The following is a 9,714-nucleotide window of genomic DNA, read 5'->3' on the forward strand; positions in this document are numbered from 1 at the left end:
TGACCAACGTGGCATGACCAACGCCAGCGAATCAGGAAGGTGGATGTCACAGTGACGTTGTCCAATGACGACGTCAGCTAGAGCTCAGCACTGCGTATCCTCGTTCCTCAATGTTTACACAGCACCGGATCAGATACGTACTGGGTTGAATACGTGGGCCCTTGCGGATTCAAACTGTTCCACCTGTGGAGTCGTTTCCCGGCGTTTTAATGTGCACGGACAGTGCATCTGTAACGAAAACGATACGGATACGGTCTAATGTAAACACCACCTAAATGAAAGAAGGACCACAGCCTTCGGCAGAAATGGCAGTGAGGGATGCAAATAAAAAGAGAGATGTTATTGTTCTAGTTTGGTCAGTAGTTATTTTCATTTACCTAAGGGGGCTTTCACACCAACAGCAGTTGGTGCGCACTAAACAGTCTATTTGAACCAAAAACTCTTAGTTCGGTTCGTTTTCGTCGGTGTGAAAGCATCAATCACACTCGGGTGCACACTAAATCAAGCAGACTGAGACCTCCAAAAAGGGGTGGTCTCGGTCCGCTTGATTCCGCACCAAATGTCAACCTCTGGTGCGGTCCCTCTGGTGAGAACGCGAACCTGGACCAACTCAGGTCTAAATACGCATAATACGCACATTTTTTTCATTGAAAAGTGGGGTGTGTCTACACTGGATATAATGTAAAAGGCTGCCCACACTAAGAAGAGTAACTATTTTAACTATAACTATAAAGATAATGATGTGAGCATCTACACAATGTGATCATTATAACGTCCTGTAAACAGCGGCATCAGGCACACGCGCGTGCTCCAGCTCTGTCAGCATTCTGTCAGAAGGAAATTCAGATTACCCTGTATTAACCTACAGCATAACAGATTCTACAGTAAAAGCCGGCTGGCTTGTCAGGCTAACAGACTATAGCCCACCTTGTGGGTCTTTGGAAAGGTGCTTGTCTCATCATCAGCAGGACAGCATTGGTGAAAACAGCACGTCTCCTCTGCCTGAAATGACGCGCTATACGCCTTCGGCGAATCCAGTATATCTGAAGATTGTTCTCCAGCTGCAGCCGCGACTCATTCCGGAACTGGATATTTTGCCAGAAATGGGTAATGTTGACGATATAAAAAGCAAGGACCAGCACAAGAAACAGTGTGCAAACGTGTCGCTCCATTGTGAAAGTCCAAATTGGTGCTTATTTCCACTGGAAGATGACGAAACGTCATTCAGACCAATTTGGTTGGTTTGCATGTGTGAACGCGGACCACACGCAGTCTGTATGCTACAATGTAACAATTTTACTGCCTGGTGCGGACCAAATAATCGAACTAGCGGTGTGAAAGCGCCCTCAGGCTAAGCACAATTGACAAGGTAGATCATGTACACATCACACCCACTTGCACAAATTGACAAAGTGGGCATTATTGCCTGTTTTAACAACATGATTTTAGTTTAAATTGAGTGTAAGTATACTGATGAGTATTCTTAAATCAGGGTTGGTCATATTTCCTGGTCAACGGCTTCTTTCCCTGACGGCGCCGATATATGATTTCCTGTACAAAGTGAATGGGAGACGTTTATCATGTTTATATTTCACTGACAGTTGACTGGGAAATATGACACAAAAATAAATTAAAATATAATAATAAAATATTATATTTTTATAATAATAAAAACAATAAATAGAAAGGAAGAATAAATATCGGAAAGAGAAAAAGATACACTATATACAGTGGTGCTTGAAAGTTTGTGAACCTTTTAGAATTTTCTGTATTTCTGCATAAATATGACCTAAAACATCATCAGATTTTCACACAAGTCCTAAAAGTAGATAAAGAGAACCCAGGTAAACAAATGAGACAAAAATATTATACTTGGTCATTTATTTATTGAGGAAAATGATCCAGTATTACATATCTGTGAGTGGCAAAAGTATGTGAACCTTTGCTTTCAGTATCTGGTGTGACCCCCCTTGTGCAGCAATAACTGCAACTAAACGTTTCCGGTAACTGTTGATCAGTCCTGCACACCGGCTTGGAGGAATTTTAGCCCATTCCTCCGTACAGAACAGCTTCAACTCTGGGATGTTGGTGGGTTTCCTCACATGAACTGCTCGCTTCAGGTGCTTCCACAACATTTCCATTGGATTAAGGTCAGGACTTTGACTTGGCCATTCCAAAACATTAACTTTATACTTTTTTAACCATTCTTTGGTAGAACGACTTGTGTGCTTAGGGTCGTTGTCTTGCTGCATGAGCCACCTTCTCTTGAGATTCAGTTCATGGACAGATGTCCTGACATTTTCCTTTAGAATTCGCTGGTATAATTCAGAATTCATTGTTCCATCGATGATGGCAAGCCGTCCTGGCTCAGATGCAGCAAAACAGGCCCAAACCATGATACTACCACCACCATGTTTCACAGATGGGATAAGGTTCTTATGCTGGAATGCAGTGTTTTCCTTTCTCCAAACATAATGCTCATCATTTAAACCAAAAAGTTCTATTTTGGTCTCATCCATCCACAAAACATTTTTTCAATAGCCTTCTGGCTTGTCCATGTGATCCTTAGCAAACTGCAGATGAGCAGCAATGTTCTTTTTGGAGAGCAGTGGCTTTCTCCTTGCAACCCTGCCATGCACATCACTGTTGTTCAGTGTTCTCCTGATGGTGGACTCATAAACTTTAACATTAGCCAATGTGAGAGAGGCCTTCAGTTGCTTAGAAGTTACCCTGGGGTTCTTTGTGACCTCGCCGACTATTACACGCCTTGCTCTTGGAGTGATCTTTGTTGGTCAACCACTCCTAGGGAGGGGAACAATGGTCTTGAATTTCCTCCATTTGTACACAATCTGTCTGACTGTGGATTGGTGGAGTCCAAACTCTTTAGAGATGGTTTTGTAACCTTTTCCAGCCTGATGAGCATCAACAACGCTTTTTCTGAGGTCCTCAGAAATCTCCTTTGTTCGTGCCATGATACACTTCCACAAACATGTGTTGTGAAGATCAGACTTTGATAGATCCCTGTTCTTTAAATAAAACAGGGTGCCCACTCACACCCGATTGTCATCCCATTGATTGAAAACACCTGACTCTAATTTCACCTTCAAATTAACTGCTAATCCTAGAGGTTCACATACTTTTGCCACTCACAGATATGTAATATTGGATCATTTTCCTCAATAAATAAATGACCAAGTATAACATTTTTTGTCTCACTGGGTTCTCTTTATCTACTTTTAGGACTTGTGTGAAAATCTGATGATGTTTTAGGTCATATTTATGCAGAAATACAGAAAATTCTAAAGGGTTCACAAACTTTCAAGCACCACTGTAAGAGAAAAACTGAAATAATCCCCGTAAAAATAATTATAGTCGTAAAAGAGCCGTTCAAAAAAAATGATCAGAGACTGAACTGGAAAAGGAAAAAAACAATAACAATGAAGGGGCGCGTTATAAAGATATGTAAGGAATGTGGGTAAAGTTGAGAAAATAAGAGGAGGTAATGAAAGGAAAAAAGTCAGGAAATACTTTTCTTGGGGCAAATTTGATCGGATACAACGGTTTAACACGTAAGCCAAATATACGCGATGTGCGTGTTAATATGGCGGCCAGATAGCTTCACTTGTCTCTCCAGCGGGGAATGGGCTATGAGCCATGCAGATTTTTAATGTAGAGATCAGTGAGTATAGATGCTGTAAAAATTACAGTAAACAGCTGGAAACCCTGCTGCCAGTATTCGATTGTAACGTTACAGGAACATTTTTTATACTGTCGGGTTACACACCTCTCTACAGGCATTATATTTGCATGTCAGTCAACAAACATTTTAACAGTTTAAAAACTTTTACGAGCAACATCTAGTATTAATGAGATCCCACCAATTTAATGTGATTTTGCTGCATGTAACATTAAGTAGCATTCCACTGCACTTTCCAAGTAGGAAGTCACATATTATGATTTTGTGAGTTTGAAATAGGGTAGCACGGTGGTGTAGTGGTTAGCGCTGTCGCCTCACAGCAAGAAGGTCCGGGTTCGAGCCCCGTGGCCGGCGAGGGCCTTTCTGTGTGGAGTTTGCATGTTCTCCCCGTGTCCACGTGGGTTTCCTCCGGGTGCTCCGGTGTCCCCCACAGTCCAAAGACATGCAGGTTAGGTTAACTGGTAACTCTAAATTGAGTGTGAATGGTTGTCTGTGTCTATTGGCCCTTTTCCGCTACCCTTTTTCAGCTCACTTCAGCCCGACACGGCTCGCGTTTCGACTACCTCAGAGCAGCACGACTCAGCTCGCTTCAGCCCTGCTTAGCACCCAAAACTCGCACGGTTTTGGAGTAGGGCTGAAGCGAGCCAAACCGAGCCGAGTGGGGCTAGGGGCGTGAGGAGACACTCCCCTGTGCACTGATTGGTGAGGAGGAGTGTCCTCACATGCCCACACACGCCCCGCGAGCACGCTGGGATCTGTAAACACCGTAAACCCGGAAGAAGAAGAATTACGAATTACGAGAATTTCTGAAGCCTTATGCGCCTCGCCTCATCTATACGCTCTTGCCAGTATCTGTCCGCGTTGTCGGTGACAACAAGCCACAGCACCAAGACCAGCAACACTAACGACTCCATGTCCTCCATGTTTATTGTTTACTATCCGGGTCGTGAGACTACCGCTTAAAAGGTCACTGATGTCACTGTTTGCGCCGCCTAACGACATCACGTGACGTCCACCCACTTTCGCTAACTCCGCCCAATGTGTCCACCCACTTCCAGCCAGCATGGTTCAGCGCGGTTGTAGTCGAAATGCAACTCCAACAGCCCCGCTCAGCTCGACTCAGCTCGACTCAGCCCAACTCAGCACGGCACGGCTCAGCCCAACTCAGCCGCGTTTGTAGTGGAAAAGCGGCATATGTGTCAGCCCTGTGATGACCTGGCGACTTGTCCAGGGTGTACCCCACCTTTCGCCCGTAGTCAGCTGAGATAGGCTCCAGCTTGCCTGCGACCCTGTAGAACAGGATAAAGCGGCTACAGATAATGAGATGAGATGAATTTGAAATAAAGCAGGAGTTAAACAATAGGCTACAATTCAATCCTGCAATGAGGTTATATTGTAAATAGCATCCATTAAGCTTTGAGAACATAACCTGGATGCTACCTGATGAAGAGACTGAGATCGAGAGAAAGAAAATGTTTCACTTGCAGTCTTTTTAAAAACATATGAAGCTGAGTTTATCTGCCAGTGACCAGCCAAAAGTGAAAAGCGCTATGTGTTTACCCAGGGGTTAGTTGTGAAGGATACAGAACAATATCTCCCAGACCAAACACTGGTGTGCGTTACACATTGCACAGATGCATCAAATCACTGAAGCATAGCTCTTAATCAAGGCCAAGGTCAAGGCTTTTTTTTTCTTTCTTGTCATTTCAACAGTACACAGTTAAAACGAAGCAACGTTTCTCCAGGATCATGGTTCTACCTTAAACATCACAGGACTACATATAACAACATAAACTGCATGAGTGCAGCGAGTGCAGCCAATAAACTACACACAACACAAAGTTGTCACATATAATCTTACGACAACTGACGAGATTCGATACAGACACGAGGCAGACTTCAATCTTCGACTGGAGATAAAAATACTCGAGTCTATTTGCTTATAACCGTAATGAGTAATTACGACTACAGTGAGCAGAGTAAGAAACGCTAGCTCCTGCACGTACGTATATGGCTGAATTACTCTTCACTACAGTTAGGCTAATGCTAATGCTGGTGATTCCTCTGAGTCATGCAGTAGGGCGTGTCTTTGTTCACAATACTCGAAAAACAGACTGATCTGAATGTGAATGTAATATTTATGGGTATGCATAAACGTACCACATGAAGACATGGAAATGCTAGCACTTATTCTGTATTCGGTTTGCTTCGGCGAAGTCTGATCAAATCATGTGATGCCAGCTCGCAAAATTTATTTGAAGCAAAATGATCAGCTACTTTTTCAGTATTACAAAATTTGTGCTGCCTGATGATGATGATGATGATGATGATACAGGAAACAAAATCGAATGCACATTTCAATGTCAGTGATTACAAACAGGAAAGCAAAGGGATACAAATACAAAGTAACTGAAAGGTAAAGAACATGTAAAGTGCTGAATGAGCAGTGTTTTAGCTGTCTGTGACACACCAGTACAGAGACAAGCACCTCTCTCTCTCTCTCTCTCTCTAGGCCTTTAAGCCCATAAATCCACACCTGGCTCTGCTCAGTGTCCCTGCAGATCTCCAGGGTGGCAGAAGAGCATCTAGAGGACTTACAGTCAGTGATATGGAGAAACTATGGGGAGATTTGAGGCTATAGCATCAGTCGGGGTAACAAAGGGCAGCTGGCTGATGTACAGTGCACGCACAGAGCTGTAAAACGAAACCACACCCGCCGCATTGCAGAAGCAAAGGGGAAGAAGGCCGGCAACTGAACGCAAGTCATCAGCTGTCCCGGCATCAACCGCGCGTCCATCCCTCTCCAAAAGCGCATCGCTGCGTCCAGCTGAGCGCGCATCCCGCACACATCTGCATCACGGGGCTGCGAAAGCACAACCTGCCGGATTCTATAGACCTTCAGATCACGCGCATGTTTACTGTCTTTCTGCAACACAATCACCTGCCCTACTGAGGTTTTTTCCCCTCTCAGAAGGTTATCGGTTATTTCCTACAGGCTGGGATGCTAAGCTCTTATTTTTGCACTGTCCGCGCATGTTTTCCTGCATTTACACACCGCAGTAGGAATAAAAGAGCGGAATAGACTCATATTTACCGGTTATTCAGTGCACAGCGTGATGGGATGCGATTTCCCGGTGATCAGCCTCCTCGCGTTCTCCCTGCTCACAGCCCGCAGCTCAGCTCACTGGCCCCTCACACACACACACACACACCGTGGCATGCTGGGAGAGGACAGCCCCTACACATCCCTTGATTCTTGCCTTTTTTTTTTTGCCCAACTAACTCAACAAATCCAACCACACACCAAGTTCTTTTCTTTTCTCTCTCTCTCTCTTTTTTTTTTTAAAACTTGCACCAAATTCCAAAAGTCTGTATTTAATGGTACCATTTGGCAGCCATAGGGTTAAGTCGATGATATGGTTAAGCTGAGTCACCATAACATGTGTGCCTGTTACAGCCCTGTTTTAACCACTGTGCCATTTCAGGGAACTAATAATAGGTCAAAAAAATTGTTTTAAATAACAAAATCATTCAAGAACTAGACTAGAAAAGCACTCTGAGAGCGCAGACCTCCTCCAAGAATCCTTTAAAAAATTCCAGGATCCAGAAGGTGATCCGGATCACCGCCAAAATTTAATGGATTGTTACTTGTGCCCAGTCACACCTCTGGAAAAAATTTCAGAGCAATCCGTTCATTACTTTTTCCATAATGCTGCTAACCAACAAACAAACAAACAAACCAACGCTACCGAAAACATAACCTCCTTGGCGGAGGTAAAAACTAGAAAAGCACTCGGAGAGCGCAGACCTCCGCCAAGAATCTTTTAAAAAAATCCGGGATCCAGAAGGTGATCCGGATCACCACCAAAATTTAATGGATTGTTACTTGTGCCCAGTCACACCTCTGGAAAAAATTTCAGAGCAATCTGTTCATAACCTTTTCCGTAATGCTGCTAACAGACAAACAAACAAACAAACAAACAAACAAACCAACACTACCAAAAACATAACCTCCTTGGCGGAGGTAAAAAGCACTCGGAGAGCACAGACCTCCGCCAAGAATCCTTTAAAAAATTCCGGGATCCAGAAGGTGATCCAGATCACCGCCAAAATTTAATGGATTGTTACTTGTGCCCAGTCACACCTCTGGAAAAAATTTCAGACCAATCTGTTCATTACTTTTTCCGTAATGCTGCTAACAGACAAACCAACAAACAAACAAACCAACGCTACCGAAAGCATAACCTCCTTGGCGGAGGTAAAAACTAGAAAAGCACTCGGAGAGCGCAGACCTCCACCAAAAATACTTGAAAAAAAATCCAGGATCCAGAAGGTGATCCAGATCACCGCCAAAATTTAATGGATTGTTACTTGTGCCTAGTCACACCTCTGGAAAAAATTTCAGAGCAATCTGTTCATAACCTTTTCCGTAATGCTGCTAACAGACAAACCAACAAACAAACCAACAAACAAACCAACGAACAAACAAACAAATGCTACTGAAAACATAACCTCCTTGGCGGAGGTAAAAAGCACTCGGAGAGCGCAGACCTCCGCCAAGAATCCTTTAAAAAATTACGGGATCCAGAAGGTGATCCAGATCACCGCCAAAATTTAATGGATTGTTACTTGTGCCCAGTCACACCTCCGGAAAAAATTTCAGAGCAATCCGTTCATTACTTTTTCCATAATGCTGCTAACAGACAAACCAACAAACCAACGCTACCGAAAACATAACCTCATTGGCGGAGGTAAAAAGCACTCGGAGAGCGCAGACCTCTGCCAAGAATCCTTTAAAAAAATCCGGGATCCAGAAGGTGATCCGGATCACCGCCAAAATTTAATGGATTGTTCCTTGTGCCCAGTCACACCTCTGGAAAAAATTTCAGAGCAATCCGTTCATAACTTTTTCCATAATGTTGCTAACAGACAAACCAACAAACAAACCAATGCTACCAAAAACATAACCTCCTTGGCGGAGGTAAATATTGAATGTAATAAAAGAATGACCTAATGGACAACACATGGAAAGTCTGATGGGACAGTAAGTAAGTTGCTGCTAGAAGACGTTAGTGAGCAAGAGGGGGTGTAGAGGGTCAGCAGTTCTCTAAGGTAGATCGGAGCAAGATAATGCAGGGCTTTGAAGAACTAAGAAACCTTTATTCGTCACATGCACACTGAAATACATCTGCATTTAACCCATCTGAAGCAGTGAACACACACACACACACTCAGAGCAGTGGGCAGCCACACCAGAGCACCCGGGGAGCAGGTAGGGGTCAGGTACCTCGCTCAAGGGCACTTCAGCCCAAGGCCGCCCCACGTCAACCTAACCTGCGTGTCTTTGGACTGTGGGGGAAACCGGAGCACCCGGAGGAAACCCACGCAGACACGGGGAGAACATGCAAACTCCGCACAGAAAGACCCTTGCCGGCTGTTGGGTTCAAACCCGGAACCTTCTTTCTGTGAGGCGACAGCGCTAACCACTACACCACGGTGCCGCCATGAAAGTGACAAGCAAGATTTTAAACTTAATCCAAGACAGGACCGGTAGCCAGTGTAGCTGGGAGAGGATGGGGGATTGATGTGAGCTGGATGTTTAGTTGAGTTAAAACTCTAGCTGCATATTTATGGATATATTGTAGCTTTGTAAAGACTTTGCAGGGAGGCCTATAAAGAGCGAATTACAGTAATCTAAACGAGACATAATGAAAGCATGAACCAGAGTTTGTGCATCATTACTAGTCAGAAGTGGACAAAGACGAGCAATGTTACGGAGGTGAAAGAACACAAGTTTTGTGAGTGATTTAATATGAAGTTCAAAATTGGGTGATGGATCAAATACTGTCGTACTCCAAGATTTCTGACAACAGGAACAGGCTTAACAAGCACACCATCAATACTCATAGAAAAGTTGGATGATTCAGATAATAGGGATTTGGGACCAACCAGTAGGACTTCAGCTCATATCATCCATCCATCCATCATCGGTAGCCGCTTATCCTGTGCAGGGTCAC

Source organism: Neoarius graeffei, chromosome 5 (assembly GCF_027579695.1).
Source record: "Neoarius graeffei isolate fNeoGra1 chromosome 5, fNeoGra1.pri, whole genome shotgun sequence".
Classification (NCBI taxonomy): Eukaryota; Metazoa; Chordata; class Actinopteri; order Siluriformes; family Ariidae; genus Neoarius; species Neoarius graeffei.